The 25,996-nt window shown below is 50.2% G+C and overlaps 1 long non-coding RNA gene across 6 annotated transcripts in view; it reads right to left on the bottom strand.

The window, feature by feature from the left end:
* The window catches only part of LOC309845855, a 112,143-nt gene that overhangs the window by 5,187 nt on the left and 80,960 nt on the right, over positions 1–25,996 (bottom strand). For 2 of the 6 annotated variants that reach the window (XR_014301540.1, XR_014301541.1), the window contains 3 exons: positions 21,771–21,881; positions 12,994–13,144; positions 4,098–4,252 (listed from right to left, as the gene is read on the bottom strand). This is a non-coding gene — a long non-coding RNA (uncharacterized lncRNA). Of the gene's footprint in view, positions 1–3,556; positions 3,651–4,097; positions 4,253–5,357; positions 6,724–12,993; positions 13,145–16,666; positions 16,940–17,652; positions 17,863–21,765; positions 21,882–25,996 lie in introns of those variants that run through there. The other 4 variants (XR_014301546.1, XR_014301547.1, XR_014301548.1 and 1 more) reach the window with 4 other exon arrangements.

Raw genomic sequence — 25,996 nt, 5'->3', positions numbered from 1 at the left:
GTATGTGGGAACATATAGTTAACTTGTAAAAATCACAATCCTGCCAGAGGAGTCTCCCTCGGTTTACAAACGTCCCAGTGCTAAATCTCACTAACAAGGATGCTTGATAGGAGGAATGTGACATTCCAGGAAACTCCCAACTGTCTTCATGTTAGTGTCTCGTTAGAGGGAAAAACGGCCTTGGTTTGATAATAACCAGGCCTCCAATATCCTGACAGTCTTCTTTACCCCGATAGCCCTTCTGAACACCCCCTTTGTCCTCACCCACCGCCGAGTCCACCCCTACTCTGCCTTTAAAAACTCTGACTGTAATCCGGTTCCGGGTCCAAGTCCCCACTCCGCTGCGTCGGGTACACTTGGGCCCGAGCTTGAGCTTGTCGAATAAACCCGCGTGTGACTGCCTCGGTGTTGGCTCCTGGGTGGTCTCTCAGACGCGAAAACTCGGGCACAACATTGGCCTTGAGCCTGGCAACTGCCCTGCCCGCCTCGCAGAGGACAGACAGCATGTGGGGAAGCGCTGGGACTGGCACTCTAGGGAGAGGCTGTGGCTTTCCATGGGGCTGGGAGCACCAGGGCCGTCCTGCCTGCGTGTAGCCATCAGCGAATGGACAGGCGCAGGGAGACAGCACTTATCCCAATGACAGGAGCACTTTCCATCTTCACGCTGTTTTCCCAGAGGCCGATCCCAGGTTCCTCCGTCTGCTAAGCCCAGAGCACAAGAAGGCGCTCCGCATGACGGTCCCCCCGTCCCACCGCACCTCAGCTGCTGGGGCATCTCCCACCTGCCCGGGCGTCCAAGTCTCTCGGTTGGGTGGGACTGCGGACAATCAACTGGAGGGTCCTCCCTTGTCTTTTTACATTTTTGTCCACCTTCTCGCGTTGATCTATCTTCCAAGGAGCGGGGGATTTTTCTTTCTCCTCTCCTCATCCTCGACTCTTCTTCCCGAGGAAAGACAAAGAGTCCTGGGGTGTCGGTTCCCGTCATCCCTCCTCGCCCCTGGACATCTGCGGGGGCAGGACCTGGCATGGGCGGCCAGAGCGGTGGGGGGATCACCACGATGTCCCTCGGCCCCTGAGGCCCTAAGCGTTGCTCTGCCTGTCCGAAGGGCTTGGGGTGCGCGGGGTCGCTGACGGCTTGCATGCGGTCTCCGACTCTGAAGAGCTAAAAATGGTGCCGTCCTTATGGAAGTGGGTCTCGATGGAGGCAAGCACCCTGGGCAGGTGTTTGGGCACACCCCGCTTGCCCCATCTTAGAAGGACTTTGGAGTTTGCATATCACTGAGGAAAAACATTATTGCTACTGTCAGGTCAGCAACCCCAAGAACGTCTTCCCAGGACTGCACTACATCTCCCACCTTCTTCTCAACACTTAGCTCCGGGGCTCTCTGGAAATCCTCGTGTTTGACACTGGGATTATGGAAATTAACTTCTGATTTCCTTGACTTTTAATTTTTTAAGATTTTATTTATTTATTTGACAGACGGAGATCACAAATAGGCAGAGAGGCAGGCAGAGAGAGAGGAAGGGAAGCAGGCTCCCCGCTGAGCAGGGAGCCCGATGCGGGGCTCGATCCCAGGACCCCGAGATCATGACCCGAGCCAAAGGCAGAGGCTTTAACTCACTGAGCCACCCAGGCGCCCCTCAACTTTTTCTCTGTTCTCCTTTTCTGTGTACCATTATTTTCCTTTGTGAGATTTCCTCAGATTTTTCTTCCAACCTTATCCTATTGGGTTTTTAATCACTCACCTCCTGCTTTCTTCTGTTCTACATGTTCCTTTTGGTGGCATCCACATCCATGTTCCTATTTCCTCTAAAGATGCATAATATACGTATAATATCCTCAGAGATCCTATGTTTGTGGGTATAATGCAAATTTTGAAGTTTTTCTTTTCTTTACAGGCTTCTGTTCCTCCAAGCTGAGTCCTTCTTTCTTCTTGTTTCGGTCTTATTTTCCATCTCAGAGGGTAATCCACGGTTGTCTGCTCGGTTGAAGATAAGCAGTGGAAGGGCTTCCCGGAAGTCCTAAGTGGGTGTGGCTTGTTGACCTTGCCGGTCACTGTGGGGCGATCGTGTCCTGCTCCGCGGTCGGGTCAGCCCTCAGCACAGAGCTTCTCTCCACAGAACAGACAGACATCTGTCCAGCGACTGTGGCCATCACACAGCCCTGTGGGGTGGTGACCGGGGTCTAGGAGCAAGCTGCTTCTTACACTTAGCTTGGTTCATTGAGATGATGCTTGAATTTCTGCAAGTCAATGACCTTCTGTGCTTTAGTTTCCGTCTGAAGTACAAGGACAGTGCTGGGCTGCCGTGGGCCATCCTTCACAAAGCATCGGGAACAGTATCCGCTGCGTGGAAAGCATTCCGTGCTAACTGTCGCAGGACGATCAAAGAATCTGCTGTAGCGACTTTGCCTTCGGCTCCTCCCCAACTCCGGCCGGAGAACAGCATCTTCCCTTCCTGGTGAGCAGTCGTGCCAGAGGCCGGCTGCTTGGTTGTACTTACCCTTGGGTCTCCCCTAAATAACCAATTTTAGACTTTTTGGGAGCCCCTCCAGGTATATTTTGTTTCCTTTTTAATCCATTTCTGCTATTATTTTTATTAATTTTCTGCTTTCTGCTTTTTGAGCCAATACACTCCTGTGTTGGCTGTTGGGGCGCACGGAGCGCTCCCAGTTCCCAGCGCGGAGCTGTAGTGGACAAGGGGATTCAGCGTCCGACTTTTCCAGTTTCCATTACGATTTCTTCCTTAGTCCACCAGTTACGTAGAATCACTGACTGATTAGTTTCTAAGCCTGTAGTCATTGTTTTCGTAATACTATCTCTTTCATTACTGTTTTATGTTTTAATTAAGTTATGGTCAGAAAATGTAGCCTAGGTGGGTACCAGTTCTGTGAAATTCGTTGAAACTAGCTTTACGGTCTAGGGTATGGACAATGTTTGCATGTTTTCCCTTAAACGTTTGCGAAATGATGTGCATTTCCTAACTGAAGGGTGCGGTGTTCTGCCTGCTTCTCCAGAGGGATCAGACCTGCTGATCAGATATTTCCCAGTTGCCCTGACTTAAATGGCAAATCACTGAGAAACATCTTACCACGACTATAGAATTTTTAGTTTCTCCTGGGATTTCTATGAGTTTCTGCTTTATATTTTTTGAGATTTTATGTACTATTGGACACATACCTTCTAAAATTGTTATATTTCCTGGTAGTTGGGACCTTTACCCACTACCAGTATTTTCGGTCTCAGAACCGATGCGTGGCTGACAGGCATGGCGGGGCCGGCTCTGGCCGCTGTGCCTGACCAGCCTCCACTTTTCCTTCTCTGTGTGCTGCAGCCATTTCTCCAGACAACACACAGCTGCACCGTCTTCAGGCCGCCTGGGGACATTCCAGATTTATTTCTGCTGTTGCATTTCGTGCTTCCTGGTGACTCTGATGTTCCCTCTCCTTCCCTTTTTCTGCCTTCCTTTGTATGGTCCGACTTTTCCTCAACGTTCCGTCTTCCCACCCCATGAGTTTGGAAGTGATACACGCAGGAAGTCCTTACTTTTCACAAACCTTAAAAGCTGATTCGGACGACAGAAGGTTTTCTGCAGGCTCTACTTTGTTCCAGTATGGAAATGATCAGCTCTTCTGCTCCGCTTCTCAGACTCTTCACAGGAAGGGTTCATCTGTTAAAACTTTTGCCTTTAAAGGGACATAAAACCTCCAAAGAAAAACTGCAGTGTGTTCAAACCCAGGTTGGATACTCAGGGCCCCTGATCTCGGGACCAGGACTAGATTTGGATCCAGGGAGACCTCAAGGCGTCCTGAACATGCCTAAACCTAAAACTGAACCCCAATGACGAGGTTTTCTTGGACTAGCTGACTGCCGTCGACACTGGATCCCAAACTTTCTCCTACAGCTCAACCTCTGTTGCTTTACTGAAAATCTTTCCCATCATTTGGAAAGATCAGGATGTGTGCTTTCAACCAGACTCCCAACAACCACAGGGCACTCTCATACTGGGGTATTACTTTCCAATCGGTCGCTTCTGGTGGCTCCCTCCCCCTTTTGTTTATCTTTTGATATTAGTCTGATGTTCCCACTCCGCTTTACCTGTCCACTGGCGTCTTCTGCCCCCGTAGAGATCCAGACGTGTATAATTCTGATCTCAGGCTGATTTCATGGGTGATCAGAGTTCTTTGGTAGGTAATCAGCGCACTTTAGGGGACAGGTTGAAACAGCACCTCCTACTTCTCCACCATCTTGTCCTGGAAAAGATCAAGATAACAGAGCATTTGCAACTTCAAGGAAAAGCCTAATAAGGCCCCTGCCTTTGGACATCTTAACCATCAACTTCCCTTTCTCCTCTTTGTCTGTAAGAGGGAAGGAATGCCCCCTGGAGCGCTCACCCCACCGGGGGCCATCGTCGCCCTGTAGGGCATTACAGCCAACAACCAGACCCTGACTATGGCTTGGGTGTCACCCCCCTCGCCTCACAGCCACTCCTGCAGCTGCCCTCTTAGTCAAGGAAGGGTTCCTTCTAACCATCCTCATACTTTGGCCAAAGAAAAATCGTAAACATTTATACAGATGGCTGATACATCTTCTAGTAGCTCATGACTTCGGAATATTATGGAAACAGCAAAATTTACCTCTGGTGAAGATAAAACAAAAACTGGCTCCCATGTTCAAAATTTATTACATGCCACACTTTTGCAGCTGCCCAGGCCATTACCAAGTTTCCTGGCTATTCCAGATTGTCTCCCTGGAGGCCAAAGGAAACCACCTCACTGACATTTCTGCCCCAAATGCCTCTCTCAAAGAGGCCAATAGCCAGACCTCTGTCAAGTCCAAAGGGAAGTTTTCCCAAATGATAATTTGGAAAAATTGAACAGAGACCTCAAACATTGGCCCCAGAAAAGGAAAAACAGTATTGGGAATCTAATAATTGTTGGTTTGATAAAAAGGGAGAATTCTGGTTTGGGCCAAAAAACAATCTGCCCACCAGAAGTTCCAAAATTCCCAGTACTTACCACTGTACATGCTTTAAACCACTGATCTCCTGACACCGTAACAGCATTCACGAACCAGTACTGGGGAGGGAAGAGCTGATAGGGCCACAGAAAGTGCCTACTTTGCTTGTCCCACCCATTCCGAGCCCAGTTCGGGGGAAACTGCTCTGCTCCCAGACTCTGGACCACCTGCTGGGCCACTCCAGTTTGCCAAGGGGATCCCCTATAGCCTCCCTATCTCAGCAACAGACAGACATTTCCGTTGTGGTCTGTATGTTTGGTCACCGGACCAAAACGTTCCCTTGTAGACAGGCCACTGCTTTTCGTGTGGCTAAGATTCCATGAGAAGAAGAATCCTTACCTGGGGACCCCTCTCCAACCCCCCCGCGATCGGGGAACCCCTTTTACTGGGCAGGGGCTTCGGCAGATCTGCGCTGTCGGCAGGCGCTATGACGCTTGCCCTGTGTCCACCATCCTTGGTGCTCGGAGCTCGTCGCACTCACTGACCGTGTCACGGAGTCTCCGCTGGGAACATCTGTGAGACCCTCCGCACACCGTGGCCGAAAGCACTGCCGTGGATCCTTCTAAGTCTCAGATCCACGGTCTTTGGAACTCCCGGACTCACCCTCCCAGAGAGTCCCTGGACATCCGGCCCGCATGGCCTCCTCTGACCCACAGCTGATAAAGGGGGATCCACTTCACTGCTCTCAAGGCCTAGCTGCTTGTATTTAAAAAACACGGTCTGGCAGAGCGACCTTTCCACACTGTACTCCTGGGGGACATGACCTGCGTCACATCTTGCAACCTGGAGATTCCGTCTATTGGAAAAGATGCTTCCAGAAGGACTCTCTTCAGCCTCGCTGGAAAGTGCCGCCAAACTCCAGGGAATAGGCTGTCGGGTTCACGTGAGACCCGCAGGGAAAGCAGCAAACCCCGACTGCCCCGCAGGCCATCTGGTGAGCCTGAAGTGCAGCTTTCCCAGAACTGAAGCAGGCGACACCTGACCACACGGCTTTCCCACGATGTCCCTGCTCTTTGCACTTTTCCCCCCATTAATGTTGGTCTCTCTGTCTTTCATGTTACAGCCTTCTTTCGAATACTTGCCGATCCTCAATCATTCATTCAAGTGCAAGACTGAGGCAGCAAGGGTGACCCGAAGCTTGGGTAGGAGCTGGTGCATGTGGGCGTCTGCTTCGGATGCAGATGAGTGTGCTCTGCCTCTCCTGCTGGTCACTTTCCTGGTAGGAGCCTTCCATGTGTCTGAGCTTCCAAGCAAGTGTCAGTAGCGATATGGGAGGAACACAGAGACGCGCAGCCACGTGTGCGGTGGGAGGTCAGCCACCTGGGGACAGGCAAGGGTTCTCCATCGCGGGGTAGAGTTGCAGGGGAGCAAACTGCCACCCTACAATGTGTCTCTCTGGGATGTGGGTGTTCTGGGCTGCTTATTTTTAAGAAACAGAAGCTCAGGAAGAACCTTGGCCTCCCCTCTAAGTGTGTAAAGAATGTAGGTAGAGAACCTGCTCCAGGAGACAGCTGTGGCCATCGGTCAACCCAGCGGAGCAGGAACTTGCTGTGCTGGACAGGGGGGCACCCCGTGAGGTCTGCTTGCTGAAGTTCCTCCGTGTCCCATGGTGTCTAAGTTGTTTATCAGACATTTACTCCTTTCATCATCCTGTGAATTGTCTTCCTTCTCCTTGAAGGACCAAACACCAGTTGTTGCTAGACCCCTTTATATGGGAAAAAACACATAAATGGGAAATAGGAAATCACCTAACAGAGAGGCTTTCACTGGAAGATCTAATTTGAATTAATTCACATTCAAAGAGAAAGAAAATTGTTAAGACTCTCTTGCTTTCAGGTGCCTGGTCGGCTCAACGGGTTAAGCCTGTGCCTTTGGCTCAGGTCATGATCTCAGGGTCCTGGGATGGAGCCCCACATAGGGCTCTCTGCTCAGCAGGGAGCCTGCTTCCTCCTCTCTCTCTGCCTGCCTCTCTGCCTACTTGTGATCTCTCTCTCTCTCTCTTTCTGTCCAATAAATAAATAAATCGTAGGTAAAAAAAGAAAAGATTCTCTTGCTTTCCTACACTCGGTCTGGCACCTGTTAGCTCATGACGGAAACACATACATGTCAGTTGAACAAATTCTGCATCTTTTTCTCCATTTCCCAAGAAGAATGCACATGACCTGTGAGATACTATGAAAACAGAGCTGCAGGGCAGGAGGACACACACTACAGGATCTCTTAATGCGTGGCTACCCCCCAAATCCTGGAGGTAGCCAGCGCCACTGGGCACTTCTCACGCAGCATCCTTCAAGGACATCCAGTGTTCCCCAACCCGGTGTGCCCCTCTTCATAGCTGGCTGTCTAGACCATGCTCTTCTGGAAAGGGATTCGGAGTGAGATTTGCCTGCAGGTGGTTCTCAGGAAGTTCTCAAAGGAGCCACATACAGGAGGGAAGCAGGACCGAGTGGAGAAGGCAAGTTACTACAGAGGCTTCATCTGATCCCACAGGGATGTCTGAGGCTGGTGTGGTGCCCCAGAACCACCCCCTTTGCACCCTGCATCGACAGTCGTCAGAGTCAGGCTGCCTCCAGGGAAGGGACAGACGTTGGCGGAGGGCAGTGCCCACGAGGGCTCTGCTCCGCTCTGAGCCATTAGCAGGCAGTACACCTGGCAGCTGGGGAGAAGCCAGTCCTGGCAGTGGGGGGTGGCGGGAGCTGGCCGTGCACCTGATGGGCCGTCCTTTAGAGACCTGCAAACCCCGACCCCCAGGTGGCTGCTGCTGCTGTGTCCATAGCTCATGGTCACATTTACAATCTCATATCCTTTACCTACCTACTGTGCAATTAAACCTCAATGCCGGGGCTTTCTCCATTGGCTCTTCCACCTGGGGTCATGTGTCAACGTCAGTGGAAGCCTCGCCGCCCCACAAGGACGCGCCACAATCACAGCCCATCTGGAGAGAGTACTGCAAGCTCCTCTGTGCTTGCCGCCGACAGTGGTACCATCGCTCTGTGACCTGAAGGAGGGGTCCTTCTCTCTTGCCCGAGTTCTGACTTGACCTGTGTGCACTCTTGGAACTGAGAGGTCTGAACGGATAGTCAGACTTGCAGAGACCACCTGTTTGCCGCCGGCGCCCCCGCCCACGACCGCACACATCAGTGTTTGCACAGATACTGTGGCTTACTGGATGTGAGGGTAGAATAATGAACTCTTATTTAAAGTCGCTATTTCATTTGCTGAGGCTTGTTCACGAGTGTACGTATTGAAAGACCCCCGATCCGCACCCAAGAAGCAGACACCAAGCCTCCACTGGATGCAAGCTGCAAGAGGTTTATTGGTTACACAGGCACCTGCGGACGCATCAGCCTTTGTGGGCTGAGCGCGCCGGGCTAAGTTGGGGAGCAGATTATATAGGGCAGGGTTGGGGTGGCGGGAAGCAAGCTTACAGAAGCAGATGCATGGTTACAGGGATCTGATTGGTTAACTTAAATCAAGCATTGTCAGGCACTGTGTTCAAGGCAAGGACATAATGGTTTGTTCTGGCGGGAAGCGATCCTACAGAAGCAGGTATGCATGGTTACAGGAGTCTAATTGATTAATTTGATTCAGGCATGATTGGGCGTTGGGGTCAGGGCGTTCTGGTGGTTCCTTGGGTCAGCACTCTGGAAAGTCCCAGTTACATTTTACTTTACATTTGTCTTTTCTTTTGACAGACCGGGTGATCACAGACATCCTGCTTGTGCAGGATATATGTTGTCATTCGGCTATGGGAACAATCAAGCCTTCAGCAAGGGGAGAGGGGGTGCTGTGGGGACATCAGGTTACTTAAACAAGCCTTTAGCAAGGGGAGAGGGGGTCTTTCAGTATGAGTCTGCTCGGGCTGCCGTGGCAAAGGACCACGGACATAAGGGACATTTGGAAGCCTGAGATCTGGGTGAGAGCAGGGCTGGTTTGAAACCTCCCTCCTGGGCCTGGGGATGGCTGCCGCCTCCCGGTGTCCCTCTGTGTGTCTGTGTCCTCCTCTCTTCTTATGAGGACACAGTCACGCTGGATTAGGGTCCTCTTGCGACCCCATGTCCGCCCACACCAGTGTGGCACCCATTCCATTTCTCAGCATAGGTCCCATGCTCCCAAGATCTGCTTTCAGACCTGTGTTCAGAATGTGTTTTTCCCTTAAAAAGACCAGCATGCTTTCCCTCATGGGTAGTTTGGATGTTGTGACTCTATATGCATTCGTTGTGCCTGGAGTCAATTTCTGTCCCATGTTTAGTACATCAAGAGTCGTCAGAATCACCCAGACGCTGCATCAGAACTGATCACTGGCTCCACCCTCGAGTGTCTGACCCCAGGGGTCACGTGGGGCCTGAGGTTTTGTGTTTCTGACAAGTCTCCCAACTCCCCCCACCCCCGGCGGGGAGGGGGGTACTCACTCACCCATTCCAGACATGGCCCACCAGGTGGCGCAGCGGGAGTGCCCCGGGACAGGGGCCCTGCTGGTCGGGACGGGGTTGGGGGGTGGTGGTGAGGCACCTGGGCACTAGGGACCCTCCCTACAGCCTGTGGATCTCCTCACCCCTTGGGAGGATTTCTGCCCTAACTGCTGTGACCCAGCTTTAGCTGTGGCATTTCAGATCTCAAAAGTAGTAAAATTCTAAATGACACAGACGGGTAATGAATAAAACAGGAAGGAACCGTAAGTCTTTTTCAGTACAGGACTTTTTCACACCCGTGCAATCAGCAGATGCAAAATAGAGCTGAGAAGAACAAAGGGTCTTCCTTCGGCTTTGACTTGTTTGTTCTTACATTTTGTTTGTCGGAGTCAATAGGATCCACTTACTTGTGAAATTAATTTCCTAACCATCTGCTACCCTCGAACCTAACTCCTGCCGCAGTGTTAACTCTTCCTGTTTAAACTGTGCCTGTCACCGACGGCGAGATAATCGTAAGGGTTTATAGGACTCAGATGTTAACCAGAGGAAGGGGTTATTAGTACGGGGGGGCGAAGGGAAGCTAATTAAACATGCAACTAATTACGTGTAGGTTAGAAGTCATGTCATGAATTGTCGAGTGGTGCGGGTCAGGGTGACGATTGGGAGCACAGGTCATGAATAAATAAATGTTTTTGTAGAAAAAATAATCTCACTTTATTAACAGATGTGTTTCTCAGCGTAGTAAATAAGATGTTGAAGTGTAGGGGGATTACAAGACCTAAGTGCTCAGAAAGTTTGAGCTCAAGCTGGTTGTGTGCAAACCCTGTGGCTTTGTGTCCAAGCATCTGAAATGTTCATGGCAAGCTATATAATTACACTGTGAATCAGGTCTATGATTCCTAGTGTTTTCCGAGGGATGTGAGAAGGCAATTATCAAGAATGCACCTTTGTGGAGGGAAAAAACCCAAACTGTATTAGAGGAATGTCAAGTTATTTTAGCACAAGCAGATTTCTGAACACTTGATTAACAGAGGGTATCTGCCAGAAATCTTTTCTCTTTTTCTATATGTTTCCTTAAACTTTAGATTAGCAAAGAATATTGCCTTTTATCAAGGCAAAGATTTGTATGTGGTGATGGGGAAGAAAAATAGTAAGGAAGCAGGTCATCTTTACAGATGATCCTCGGCACATTTAGAGCCTGAAGCAGCAGCAGGAGGTGAGTTAATCTGCCTGCTAAGTGCCCCAGGGCCTGGGCCTCAGCTCTGATGTGTGCTGTTCTGTAGGCTCTGTTTGGGGAGCACAGAGGGGTTGAGGGCTAAGACGGTAAAATCTGCTGGGAGGGGCATGTGAGATCCTTAATCACAGGTTAATTCAAAGTGAATTTTAAATGGAATCCTACATTTTAATCATCACATCTGGGGTGTGTGGGCTGCCCATACTTCTGGTAAAGGATCACCCGGGGCCCCTGCGGTGCATCAGTCAGCTTAGGTGGTCACAGCAAACACAACGGCTGGAAGTCTGAGATCAGCGTGTCAGCCCGGTTGGGTCTTTCTGAGGCCTCTATTCTGCGGGTAGACACTGTCTTCCCCTGTGTCCTCCCGCGGTCGCCCCTCTGGGAGTGTCTGTGTCCTCTTCTTTGTTTATAAGGACGTGAAATTCATTGGGTGAGGGGACACCCTAATGAGCTCATTTCACTTTCAGACGTAAAGTCCTCGGTCCATATACAGCTCCATTCTGAGGCCCCAGGTGTTAGAAGGTGACCACATGAACTTGGGAGGGCAGAGTGTTACGGCAGCCACAGCAGCTGTACACACGCGGCTTCCGGACCCAAGGAACCCGCGGAAGCCTTGGTCAGGAATGAGTCTGTGGCTCGGCAACTGCACCAGCAGCGTCTGGCAACCGAGGGGGACAGAGTCCACCCGTGACAAAGTACGCGTGGGGGTGCCTTGGCTAACGAGGGTAATGGGAGTGCGGTGGTAGGCGTTCTACTTCCAGTGAACAAGATGTTGATAAAGTTAACACGCTTAGCAAGAACTGAGTTCCGTGTTGACAGGGCACTAATGCTTCTTGTTGAAAAGCAGATTGTGCTTCCCGAGCATGGGAGCCGCTGGCTGGTAGGCAGCGGACCCTGCCGGGCAGCGGGAGAATGCTCTCGCACGCGGCACACGCAGAACCGTGTCTAAGTGGCTACAACTCCATCAAGTCCCCTACCTGCCTCGTGCTTCCCAACTGAGCCTTTCAGACAGAGCGGGTGTGGACCGGCCTGGGCCCACGTGAGAAAATGAGCCTTGATCCTCAGCTCATGGGAGCACATGGCGCTTCCGCTGGACCACAGAGGGCTGCACGCGCCCCAGAGAGGCAGGAGACGAGGTGGCAGAGGGTGCACAGCTGACGTCCCCAGAACATCCCTCCCGTGACCAGACCGCCGGAGATGCAGAACCGTCCTCACCCCGGGAAGGCTTGGGGGACAGCGATTCTCAAAGTGTAGCCTGGGCGGGCAGCATCAGCTTCACCAGGGAATAGGCTGGAAATGCAGGTTCTTGGGCCCTGCCCAGATCTAGCCAACCCAGGAACCAGCGTTTGAACAGGCTCGCTGGGTAAGGTTGCCACATAGAGTAGATACAATACAGGACACACCATTTAATTTGAATTGTAGAGAAACAGTGAATCATATTATAGTATGAGCATGCTCCAGTTTTTTGCATGAGACATACTAGAATAGGATTCACTGTTCGTCGGAAACTCACACCTGACTGGTGGTCTGCCTTTTCCCTGGCAGCTCTCACTCCGCACGATTCTGGCACAGGTCAAAGTCTGGGAGCCACTGGTAGAGATCTGTCTAGGTCAGAATCCCTGTTCTGGCTCTTTCCGTGATGAACCCCAACCTTTTTTCATTAGATTCCCTTCACTTTTATCTCTCTCTGCTCCTCTTATAACCAGTGACTCTGTTCTGCACACTTGCTTTTATGCATCTGGGTGCTAGCGTACCCGAGCCAGGCAGACACCCAGAATGTGGCCGGATTTTGTGTCTGTCACAAGGCATTTGAAATGTAGATACTACTGGGAAGAAGGGCGGTGCTCCGAGCAGCAGTGCCAAGAGGGACTGCGGTCAGCTCCTCCTCATCTCTGCCCTTGTGCTCCCTGACACTGCGTCAAAATTTGTTCTGACGGGGCGCCTGGGTGGCTCAGTGGGTTAAGCCTCTGCCTTCGGCTCGGGTCATGATCTCAGGGTCCTGGGATCGAGCCCTGCGTCGGGCTCTCTGCTCAGCAGGGAGCCTGCTTCCTCCTCTCTCTCTGCCTGCCTCTCTGCCTGCTTGTGGTCTCTGTCAAATAAATAAATCTTTAAAAAAAAAAAAAAACAACTGTTCTGACATTTGCATTTTTCTCCGAAAGCATCACTGTTTTCTCCCCCTGGGCCCGCTCCAGAGCAGCCTTCCTCAGACCCTCAGGTTCTCCAAAGAGAGCGGGAATGTTGGGCACATAACCCTCTCCCAGATCGTCGTGTCAAAATGAAATAACACACGTATGGACTATGGGAACGGCTACAAGCATTATACACTCACCACCTCTACGTCGATGCGACATTCGTCATTACGGAGGGACAAAGCCCTTGGATGAGCCGACACCCAGGGCTGCACTGGTCCGTCCTGGCCTCCGTGTGGGCGTGGGGCCAGAAGGTCCGGGAACGGGGCCACCATGTGTATTTGTGGAGTTCTGAAAGGCAGAGACATCCCAGTTACTGGCCGCGAAAGCTTGTTTCCAGGATGGGTAGTGGCTCAGACGATGCCATCTGTCGCCCCGGGTCCCTGTCCCTGCTCCTTTCTCGTCTGTCTTCTCCCTCTTTTTTTTTTATTTCATCAGTGGCTCCTTACTTCTGTCAGGGATTATTTTAAAATGCCCCAATGAAAGCTGCATGGGCTGCTATGTATTTGTTTATGGCTTGTGGCTCACTGGAAAGGAGCCAGATCGTGCACACTCTGACCAGCACGCAGCCCCCCAAGTTCATCGGTGCATTCGTTGGACCCTCAAATCCTCGTCCTCCTGTGCATCAGGGTCATGCCTCCACATGTACACACCAAGTAGGTCACATTAAACGCAAAGAAAACAGAACGCCGTTCTTAAAAATTGTTGGGGAACGAGCTCTAGCTTCGATTTTGGGATTTGGAATCTGAGCTGTTTAGAGCTACTGATGGTTGAAAGGCCAATCCTTTCCTATGAAGGGCACAGCAGGTGCTGTACCCTATTGTTCATGATGCACAGTAACTACCAACCAGGACTGCTTGAATTAGTGACCCAGGGTGTGTGTCAGCTGAGAGCCTACGGTGGTCGTATAATATTTGGCAAATGTGTTAGAGAAACGGAGGTAAATGGCTCTGCTGGCGGCGCATCCGAACACAGACAGAAAATTGTGGCGCCCGGTGATGATGGAAGTTAACACTGAGTTTTCTTTTCCTTGAGCAGAATCTGGGCAAGGATTCAGTACAAGAAAACGGAGTTTTATGCTTACGAAGAAGGCATATTGCAGTCAAGATACAGATTGTTCACGTTTTTATCAGGCTTGAACTGGGACAGTGACGTGTGGTCTGGACAGTTCAGGCTGGGGCTGCGTGTGTGGCCCTAACAGTAATGCGGTTTGGGGCTGGGGGGCTCAGACGGTGAAGCGTCAGCCTTCGGCTCAGGTCATGGTCCCAGGGCTCAGGGATCGAGCCCCGTGTCAGGCTGCTTGCTCAGCAGGGAGCCTGCTTCTCCCTCTGCTCCCCACACTTGCTCTCCCTCTCTCTCTCTCAAATAAATAAACAAAATATTCAAGCGAAACAAAACAGCGACTGGAATTGTATTCATGAAAGACCATTCCAGGAGTGGCTGGGGTTTCAGCCCATGAGACGCTGTCCTCATGACATGGGCACTCCGTGCTCGCTCTGGGACGAGACATCGCTCGGGTTTATGAAGACCGCTTCTGACAAGGCCAGCACAACCGCCATGTGCTGATTTCCACCCTGGGATTCAGCACTTAGACAAACACGCGGACAGCCCCGATGTGGCTCCAGATGCGGGGCAGGGGGCCGGCCCGAGCAAGGCTCAAGTGCAGGTGCTGCCGGAGGCAGGAGAGCAGCCAGCGAGGAAAGGTGACAAACAGGACAGAAAGCAGGGAAGGCCTTGATAGGGCTTGATACCAGGGAGTGACTCCACTGGTTTACGAGGGTTTGGGGTCATAATTATTAAAGGCCGATCAGAGGAGCTTCGGTGACTCATGAGATAGCCCCTAATCCCAGCTACCACAATCCCCTGCTCAAGTTCCAAGAGAAATGTGGGAATTAACTTCCAAATATTATGCTCTAAAATCATATGATGCCACCGTGGATGTGGTTAAAAGGCACAGCGCCCCCATCACCCACCATCAGTTTGGCCGCTGCTTTGTGCCTGCACTGGGGGCTGAGCTGTGCACGCCCCCGACCCCAGGACCCCTCCTCACAGACCCTTCCCTGCTCCTACCCAGAGCTCAGGCCTCGAGCCAGTCCAGGGTTCGTGTATGACGAGACCCAGGCAGCAGAATTGCCCAAGAAGGACACCGGTGAAGTCCTCTGTGTGGGCTGCTGTCTTCAGATGACGTGACAATGGAAAGCCGTATTGGGCTTCTCCAGAGGAAAGAACCAACCCTGTGTGTGCGTGTCTGGACACAAAGCGAGAGAGGGAGGAAAGCAGGGAGAGCCTGGGCGGGAGAGATTTATTCGAGGAAGTGGCTCACACGACTGGGGAGGCTGGTCTAAAATCTGCAGGGTGGGCCGGGGGCTGGAGACCCCGGGAAGACTTCGTGCTGCCGTCCTGAGTCCGAAGGCTGTCTGGAGGCGGATCTCCCTCTTCCTCGGGGGAACTGTAGTCTGAAGACCTAAACGGACTGACATTACGGGGGTCATCCACTTGAACGTCTGCTAATTTGAACGTTAATCTCATTTACCGAATACCTTCGCAGAAATCCCCGGAATAATGCCCGACCAAATATGGTGGCCTGCGGCCCCGCCAAGTCCACACAAGAAATTGACCAGCACAGCCACAGAGAGCGCGCGATGAAGCGTGTCCGCGGCAGCGCCCTGGGAGCGGGCTTGGGAGGGGAGGAGGCCCGCGCAGGGCTGTGCGCCCCGCAGCACGCGAGGAGAGGGGCATGAGGGAAGCCAGGAACATCGGGCAGGCAGGCACCCGCAGCACGAGGTCGGCAGCGCGAGGTCGTTCTGACCACAGGTGGGAAGCTGCTGAAGGAAGAGCGGGAGGTGTGGAGGGCCGGGGCCACCCCGTAGGGCTTCCAGGTTCACGCTGTGTGCACCTTGCTGAATAGAGACGGCCCAGAGCTAGCCTCCTGGGAGGCAGAGTGCTGTCAGACACCTAGGAGCTTCCTTACCCTTTCACCCCCAAAGGATGTGTTAGCCATGGCCGGTTCCCTAACCAGCACTTCTGGACATGGTTGTGTTACACGAACAGCCCTGTTTTCTTCCATCCTAGGGGGCACTGCATCGCCTCATTCTGCGTCACAACATGGAGACCCCAACAAAGGCAAGTTTCCGACCAGAACACAACGGGCGCACGCTTCTAGCATCCTGGAGGTCGGCCCCTCCTTCACATGATGACTGACGCAAACCTTTCCAGGAACTTCGACGGTGTTTTCTTTGGACCCAGCCTGTAAGTGGTCACCACTCGGCGCTTGCAGCAGCGCGAGACGGCTGACATCTGGCTACCACAAAAGGCACACAGCTTAGCAAAGGAGCCCAAAGCCAAAGGTTTACGGGGAGTCCCCTCAAGGATTCTAAAGTGGTCCTTTCAGGGTCCTTGAGAGAGAAGCCTCCGGAAGCGGGGCGAGCGTGAGCGCCGGGCGCGCCGGCTGGCGTGTGCACACGTGCAGTCTCTCGGGCTTCTCTCACCGGGAAGCCGGGGGCTCTAAGAGGCTATTTGTAGCTCCTTTGACAAAGCCATCTCAAGGCGGCTCGATTAGAAGAAGTACTTGAGAGGAACAAAGCCCGCGGTTCAGCGCGTGGATGAGGGTGGCCGCGGGCTCTCCCGCAGGCTCCCAGAGCTTCCCTGAGGGGCAGGGGCCTCTCCCTGGGGGGTTCCCAAGGGGCCGAGGCCACTTGCTGGGGACCGAGAGGACCAGACACTGGCAAGACCGGCCTCTTCTCTGCTACCAGAGAGGCCCATCCAACGGCCTGACAGGCTGCTCCGAAACAGCAAAAACAAGAGGGCACCAACCTGTCGAGTGCCCGCAGTTCTGGGGGCGTTCCTGTGCCCCTCCCCGACGCCTCCTCGCTGTGGTTGGAGCCCCAGGCCAGGCCTTCCCTTGTCTTCTGAATCCTGATGACGGGGAGAGGATGAGGCCTCACATGTCCAGCTCAGGCCCCATCACACCCGTGCCTTCTCCGGGTTCCATGAAAGGCCGAGGGCTGTGCTCAGGGCTGTGCTCAAAATTCAGGAGAGGTTTGGGGTTTCCCCCTCTACAAGCAGGCATTTGCTAGCAGAAGCCAGCTGTGTAAATGGGAAGTTGGGGTACATGTTAGACTTTTCCTGTTTTAGGACATAGGAAGAAAGATAACCGAGCAGGAAAAGTCGGAGAAGTGGGCCCACATCCTGTGCGTGAGGTCATCTCACCCTCGACCTGATGGAAACAAACACGTGCATCTCCTTAGAAACTTACTTTGTATAGAAATTTGATTTTGGGGAGCAACTGAGTCCAGGTGCCTCAGGACGTAGCTGCACCTGTTTCTGGGTCTGAGGACAGATATGGGGGGACACGGAAGCCAGGACTCAGGGCCCTGACGCACGGGGCTGCCGAGCATGTCGCTGCACACCCACTGTGTGTGGGGGGCCTGTGCTATCCGCCTTCTCAGTCTGGGTCTGAGTGTGTGCGGCCTGGCGAGGAGCAGACACAGCCCAGAGTAGCCCATGTGAGCACAGGCGTGGGCACTGCCGGAGCCAAAACAAGGGGACAAGGGGACACAGGAAGGAATGACTCTGCAGACCTACTGCAGTGGGGAAGAGAGGCCAGAACCCAATCTGGACTCCGCTCCTCTGAGACAAAGGATGGGGTTCTTCAAGTGCTGGTTCATGGCGGCCCAAGACTGCCTGTGTTCGAGCTAACTTTGCCCAAAGGAAAAGCGGACTTCTCTTGGCGACGGCCAGGAGCTGTCCAGCATGGAAGCTGAGCGCCCACCCTCACAGACTGGGAAATGGCATGCTACCTTCCACGGCACTTCATTCAGAGAGCTGGCTCCCAGGTCCACACGAAGAACATTCCTGGGGCGCCTGGGTGGCTCAGTGGTTAAGCCGCTGCCTTCAGCTCAGGTCATGATCTCAGGGTCCTGGGATCGAGTCCCGCATCAGGCTCTCTGCTCCACAGGGAGCCTGCTTCCTCCTCTCTCTCTGCCTGCCTCTCTGCCTACTTGTGATCTCTGTGTGTCAAATAAATAAACAAAATCTTAAAAAAAAAAAAAAAAGAAGAAGAACATTCCTGTGATGTGACACTGACAAGAGGTTTTAAAAAAGATTTATATACGTCTCACAGGGGCAGAGAAAGAATTTACAATGATCAGTTATCTAGAGAAAATGCTAGTGTTAGTCTGGGTTGTCCAGAGAAACAGAACCAGGAGAATTTATTTACAGAAAGAGATTTATTGGGGCGCCTGGGTGGCTCAGTGGGTTAAGCCTCTGCCTTAGGCTCAGGTCATGGTCTCAGGGTCCTGGGATCGAGCCCTGCATCGGGCTCTCTGCTCAGCAGGGAGCCTGCTTCCCCCTCTCTCTCTGTCTGCCTCTCTGCCTACTTGTGATCTCTGTGTGTCAAATAAAATCTTTAAAAAACAAAAAAAAACAAAAATAGATCTATTAGAGGAGCTGACTCACCCAGTTACAGAAGCTGAGCGGTACCAAGATTGCACTCGGCAAGCTGGAGGCCAGGACAGCCCCAGTAAAGGCGGGGGCCCTGCATCTTGCTGCTCTCTGCCTGCACCTGCCTCAACCTCCCTGCGGGGCCTCTTGAGGCAGTACCTCCTCCACGTTCTGTGAGTAATAAACTTCTCTATTTCAGCTTCCCAGTGGTCTGTTGTGGAACCACTCACTGTCCAGCACCCAGGGCTGCAGGTGCAGGTTAATTGAGCATGACCTCTGTCCTGGGCATGGATGCATTGTCTTCCCTATGTCCTCACGTGGTCCTCCCTCTATGCATACCCATGTTCTGATCTCCTCTGCTCATAGGGACACCTGTTGTACTGGATTAGGGCCCAGCCTGAGACTTCATTTTAACTCAGCCACCTCTGTAAAGACTCCATCTCCAAGCATGGTCACATGCTGAGGTCCTAGAATCGAGGCTTCGACATAAGGACTTTGAGGGGCAAAACTCAACCCATTGTTCCCAGTCCTCGAGGGCATCAGGAACGCGATGTGTTGGGGCTTCACATCACCTCATGTGGTTCTCATGGTCAGACAATGTAGGGGGTATTCATATCTTAAAGGAACTTATAAGAAATGGGCAGAAGATGTGGAGAGACACTTTTCCAAAGAACACACCTAGATGGCCAACAGACACATGAAAAGGTGCTCAACATCACTCATCCTCAGGGAGATACAAATCAAAATCACCATGAGATACCACCTCAGATGATCAGAATGGCAAGCTGGTGCAGCCACTCTGGAAAACAGTACGGAGTTTCCTCAAAAAGTTAAAAATAGAGCTGCTCTGTGATCCAGCCACTGTGCTACTGGGTGTTTATCCAAAGGATACAAACATAGTGACTCAGAGGGGGCATGTGCACCCCAATGTTTATAGCAGCGATGTCCAATAGCCAATTATGGAAAGAGCCCAGATGTCCATCGAAAGATGAATGGATAAAGAAGATGTGTTACACCGTGCACAGACACAAACACTGGACTATTATGCAGCCATCAAAAAGAATTAAATCTTTTTGCAACAACATGGTTGGAACTGGAGGATGTTACGCTAAGTGAAATGAGTCAGTCAGAGAAAGACAATCATCACATGGTCTCACTCAGATGTGGAATTTAGGAAACAAAACAGATGAACATAGGGGAAGAGAGGGAAAAATAAAGTAAGATTAAAAAAAGAGAAAAAAGCAAACCATAAGAGACTCTTAACAACAGAGAAGAAACTGAGAGTTGGTGAGCTACCAGTTCTCTTTAGAAAAATGTCTCTTTTGGGGCACCTGGGTGGCTCAGTGGGTTAAAGCATCTGCCTTCGGCTCAGGTCATGGTCCCAGGGGCCTGGGATCGAGCTCTCTGCTCGTATCCCGCTCTCTGCTCAGCAGGGAGCCTGCTTCCCCCTCCCACTCTGCCTGTCTCTCTACCTGTGATCTCTATCAAATAAATAAATACAATCTTTAAAAAAAAAAAAAAAGAAAGAAAAATGTCTCTTTCTACTTTGGGCAGCCAGTTGTTTCCTGAGATTTGCAAAATAGAATCCTGACTTCTGCTTCCTGTGGCCACAACAACACATGTTTTTCTGTCTTCAGAGTGATATTTGGAAATGAATTTCTCTTATGAAGGAAATTTATCCGACATAGAGAAACTCCTGAAATTGAGTATTCCATTTCCTTCTATTAAGAAATTCCAGAAAATTAAATTTGACGATTTTATTTAAAAATTGCATACATATTATAATCCCAAGTTTGTAATTTTTTTTCCTATTCTTCTGTCTACAATTAGGCATCATTGAAAGTTATTCTCTGGGTGCTGCCTTGTGTTGCTTTGAGCTGACTGGAGTCAGGATTGTATGTACATTCATGGTTTTTTTTTTTTTCTGTATCACTTTTTTAAAAAATAAGAATTATTTATTGTATGAAAATAATGTTTTAAAAAGCATATTCTCAAAAAAAAATGTGACAATGTGGAAGAAAGTGGATTACAAAGCTGCATATCATGACATTGTGCTATTGTCCCTAGTGATTTTTGAGAATTGAGATTATAGGTGATTTTTTCATAGCTTTTTTTTGATACGCTAAGTATTTCAAATGAATGTGGATTCTCCTCTGTATCAGGGTTCTCTAGAGAAACAGGGTTGACAGGACATACAGAGATTTATTATAAGGAGTTGACTCACGTGACTGGAGTCCGGGAAGCCCCTGACCTGCCGTGGGCACGCTGGAGACCTGGGAGCTGGTGGCGTGGATTCTGTCTGCGTCGGCTCCTGAGGCAGCAGAAGGCCGTGCCCCAGCTCAGCGACAGTCAGGCAGAGGGATGTCTCCCTTCTTGGCTTTGTGCTCTACTCAGGCACAAACGGATGAAGCCGTCTCCCTTACTCCGTCTGCTGATTTAAATGTTTATCTCGCGCAGAAAACACCCAGAATCATAGTTAACCAAGTATCCAGACGCCCTAGTGGAGACGACACGCAAACTTCACCATCACATGCCTGCAATGAAAACAAGTGATCAAGGCCACTGAGGGAAGAAACAAAGTGTGATCTTTCAAAAGGAGCAGCCGGGAAAATCCAGGGGCTGCTTATCGGCACAGTTCTACACGGGGAGCAAGCCTGTGGAACCCCAGCGTGAGAAGCTGATGTTGGGACCTTCTCCAGGGCATTGGTAAACACTCTGGATGACCTCACTCCTTCGTGCTGCACGGAGGGTATCTGGTATGAGGGGTGAGAACTTTGGGCCCAGGAGCTGCTGCTTCCGTTACCATAGCTCTGCTCGGGGCGGGTCCTGTGAACCTGGCACCGTGCCATAGCTCATTCCTCCTCCTCACCCCTGCAAGGAGGGGTGTTATTCCTCTTTACAGACAGGGAAGGTGAAGGGCAGAGAGGCCATGTAACCCATCCAACACCATGCAGCAGGCAAAGGAGAGGAGAGGTTTGAACCCAAGAGGAAGATATGGATGGACTCCGGGGTAGCTGAGTGCTTGCTTCTGGGTCTGGAGCTCCATTCCTCTGTTTCTCTTAGATTCTGGGCAAGAGGCAGCAGATTTTTTTTTTTTTAATTGGTCATATTTATTGCCCCTCCACACACACATACAACACAATGCATTTATATATACTCAAATGCACTTGAAATGTTAGTTCCCAGCTAATTAACATAAAGTTGATTTAAAAAGACCCAGAAAGGGGCGCCTGGATGGCTCAGTGGGTTAAGCCTCTGCCTTCGGCTCAGGTCAGGGTCCCAGTGTCCTGGGATCGAGCCCCATGTCGGGCTCTCTGCTCAGCAGGGTGCCTGCTTCCTCCTCTCTCTCTGCCTGCCTCTCTGCCTGCTTGTGATTTCTGTCTGTCAAATAAATAAATAAAATCTTAAAAAAAAAAAAAAAAGGCCCCAAAATTTGAGTTTAAGGTGTGACCAAGGGAGGAATGAATTACACTACCTGGGGCCACTGTGCTACAGAAGGACTGTCTCTGCTCCAGAAGAGATCTCCAGGGCATCTGTTCTTCCAGAGAGCTGAATCTTTGGCACGATTCACATTTTTGCACATTTCCTAGAAACAAACCACCTATGAGATTTTGTGACTCCACCGCTTTCTTTCCTACAGGAGCCCTTGGAGATTCCCCGTCCGTAGAATGAAATTAAAACAATCTATCCTGTCTCACCAGATGTTTTACCTCCTGTCTGGTCTCAGTAACATTTCGAGGACAACAGACATTCAGGCTGAGTGGGACGCATTTTAAACAGTGCGGCAACATGGGTTCTCGTTCGCCATGAGACTAGATATTTGTTAGTCAGACGGAAGGTTTTCAGATTTCTAGACAAATGGAAAATTTGATATTTTTTTCTTGAGCACATCCTCACTCCTGGCCTCCTCCTTACTGCTGGCGCACTGAGAAGGTTGTAAGCGATTCCGTGTGTGGCCGGCCGTACGCCCCTGGGGCTTTCGTGGTCCTCCTCTGGTAACTCACTTCCTGGAAAGAGCCCTCTGTCTTCCTGCTAGAAAAACTTGCTTGTGACAAGTTGTTTATGACAGTTTCAAATTTTGGTGCTGAGAATGAACGCTTTGAGATTCAAGTCTTTTTTCTTCTAAACAGTTACCTTGGCTGGGACTTCAAAGCCCATCTTGAAACTACAGGCTAAGACACAGAGTCGCTTCTCTGTAGGCCGGACTCCGCTCCCACGGGACAGGAAGCGAGGACGGAACAATGCAAACAAATACAGACCGGCCAGTGTCACACGGGACGGTCACTTCGGCCGAGAGCAATGATACACTGTTGGGCAATTTCAGTGACATTCTCGTCTTAATTTCAGAAATATCCAAGGTAATAGAAACAAGATGATTCAGTGCACCAAAGGAAGGCCCTTTGGGTGATCATCAAAGCAGCTATGGATATTGCATTTTACTGGACATACTTAGACATGACTTGATTAGTGACCATTTTTAAAGTCACATTTAAAAGTCTTAAATGTAATTTTTTAAAGATTTTTTTAAGATTTAAGATTTTATGGCTTTTAAGATTTTATTCATTTGTCAGAGAGTGAGAGCGAGTGCACGCACAAAGGGGGAGCCCCAGGCAGAGGGAGAAGCAGACTCCCGCTGAGCAAGGGGCCTGACATGGGACTTGATTCCAGGACCCTGGGATCATGACCTACGGCAGACACTTAACCAACTGATCCACCAGATGCACCTTTAAATGGAATTTGATCAAGACCTTTAGCAGCAGATTCAACAAAATAAAAGTCATAGAAATTTAGAAAGATACTTGAAATACAATAGCGTAATATAATCTGGATCCACTAGTTTGCTAAATGTAAACCATTCCATATAATAAAATCTTAAATATTTCTTTTAAAAATGAAAGAGGGCACCTGGGGGCGCCTGGGTGGCTCAGTGGGTTAAGCCTCTGCCTTCGGCTCAGGTCATGATCTCAGGGTCCTGGGATCGAGTCCTGCATCGGGCTCTTTGCTCAGCAGGGAGCCTGCTTCCTCCTCTCTCTCTGCCTGCCTCTCTGCTTACTTGTGATCTCTCTCTCTGTGTCAAATAAATAAATTCTTTAAAAATAAAAAGGAAAGAAAGAATGTTTCATGTCACTGATCACTATAAATATATGAGGGGATTCTTTGGAATTTTTCATTGAGGTTAGTTTCCCTTTTGATGTTACGAATCTCTTAAAACATCAAACACACACATGGACCCACGTGGGCAGTAAGAACATGATACATCATTTTCAACATCTTTTCTGCCACAAAAATACCAACCATGACTTAATCTAGGCATGTGTGGGAAATTTCCTAAAGGCAGGAATTTAACCATTACTGTTTGAGTTTCCACGTTAGTTATTTCCAAAACTCCAAATTATAAATAAGTAATATACTTAATGAGTTTTTCCATCTTTAAACCTTAATTTGTTTTGTGATGATTTTCCACTGGGAAAAATGAAGGTTTGGCTGAGTTGTTTTCTCTCTTTCCCCTAGATTGCTGTGGATACATTATTGTAGCCAGCTCTCCTGTGGGTTCACGATGTAGCTTTAAATGGTATGCTTGAATGTGAATTTCTTGCTGAGTTGCTTTAGATGGGAGTAACTGTTGCCACAGGTGCGTTTCCAAACCCTGCCCCTCCTTCTATCTTTCCCCCCACTTTATGCACCCACATTCTTCCAGCTAGATACGCATTTATTTTTTCAGTGATTTTTTTTTCATTTTTAACAGTTGGTATGGTTTACATAACTGTAACACTCCCCCGCTGTCAGACCACAACTCATTGATGTTTATAAGTCTAGTGCTGGGTGAGCTCCCCCAGCTCAGTTTCAGGACATTCCCAACACCCAGCGAGCTCTTACTCTATATCGTCAAAGTTAATGTCATTGATTCTGGTTCCCCGGCCATATATGAATTTTCTGGTTTCATCTGAAGTCGGGTCTATACACGGCACATAGACATGATTATGACAGCGTGGGAATAGGCCCAGTGGAGACTCAGGACTATTCACGTAATTCACTCAACAATAAATCATTACTGAGTCTCCCTGTCCCAGGTGCTGTTTTAAACACCAGCGATGAGATGGTGAGTAGAGTGCACCTGGAGTCTATCTTCATGGAGCAGGAACTCTGGTGAAGCTACTGACATCATAACGTACTGACCCAAATACATGCATATCCATTAGCTTCTGCCAGTGGATGGTGGCTTCAAACCACAACCACCTGATCATTGCACATCTGGTTACTGAGTCATCTGGGCTGGCCGTCCAGTTGGGGCCAGCTTGGTTGGTCCCTATATCTATGGTCAGTTAGAGGGTAGTGTGGAAGTCAGCTGATGCAGAAGGCCTCATGTCACACAGGGTCCCCTCCACTCTATTCTGTTGGTCAAAGAGTCAGAAGCCTGCCCAGATAGAAAGTGGGGTACATAGACCATACCACTGAATGGGAGGGCCCGCATGTACGAAGCCTACCTGGCCTGAAGCAGACATGCTGGGAGGAAGCCCAAGCCTCACAGAAAGCCATGTATAGGAGCTCAGGCCTGGATGAGCTTCGCTGGATGAGTGAAGAAAGAAGCCCCTGGTCGTCTTTTGGTCCTCTTAGCTGGGGTTCCGGACTCTGTGGAGCAGATAAGCCATGCTCTTGGGGCTCTGTCTAAATTCCTGACTGCAGAATCCAAAGGGCATAATAAAGTCGATGCTGTTTTATAATACTAATTTTTGCAGCAATCCAGAACTAGGACAAGGAGAAGGATGACACAGGCATTGGGGAACCTCACAGAGAAGATGGTGTAGGTTTGCGATGCTGTCTCTTTCCGCTGAAATTGTTTCCGTGGACCATCAAGAAGGAATGTGAGAAACCAGGAGCTCTTCTGTGTTCTGCATTTGCATGGCACAGGACTAGAGCATTATCCAAAGCTGTGAACGGAGTACCTCCACCCAGCTAGAGATGAGTAGAAATGATGGCTTTGGAGCAACTGTGGGTGGGACAACCCCAGAGCGGTGGGGGCTGGAGGCCACTGGGCCTAGTCTGCCTTGGGAAGGATGTTCATACAGGTTTCTAAATCAGAAAGCTGGGTTCAGGACAAAGAAAAGAGTGCTTTATGGAAAACTATAGAAATTGATTTTTTTTTCTGGAATATTTACGCTTCATTTGTCCTTCCAAATGAGTAAAGAAGAATTCTAAGGACTATTCATTGGATTGATTTTGTTCTTTGGAAATTCAGTGATGAGTTTCTAGGGGAATGAAAGGTACATGCCTGAAAGGGCTTTACTCCCATTAAAAAGTGCAATTAGAGGCTTACCCAGGATGCTCTGTCCTGCGCTTTCCCTGTGGCTTTCATTACGGCTGTTCCTCCCTCAGCGGACTCCATGATTATACAAATGTCTTCGCCTTTCAAGTGCTCCGTTATTCATTTGTTACTCCCAGGAGCACCTACGGCCTGTTCAGCGATGGAGCCAGCTTGCTCAGTGCATTTATTTTTGACGTGGGTTTTCTGTGCTTCTGGTAAAGAGGAAGAGGAGGACGGCATTAGAGCGGTGGCTCTCCTTGCTTGCAGACTTCTCTCCCACATGTATGAGCCCGTGGACTGTGCAATCCTTGACTCCCCGGTTGCACTTGCTTGCAGATTGTAAGTATTGTCACCGAAGCAATCTTGCCTACTTGAAATATCCCACTTACCGTCCCTGC

The sequence above is a fragment of the Mustela nivalis genome (genome assembly GCF_964662115.1).
Source record: "Mustela nivalis genome assembly, chromosome: 13".
NCBI classification, from domain to species: domain Eukaryota; kingdom Metazoa; phylum Chordata; class Mammalia; order Carnivora; family Mustelidae; genus Mustela; species Mustela nivalis.
This window is presented reverse-complemented; position numbering and strand designations above follow the sequence as displayed.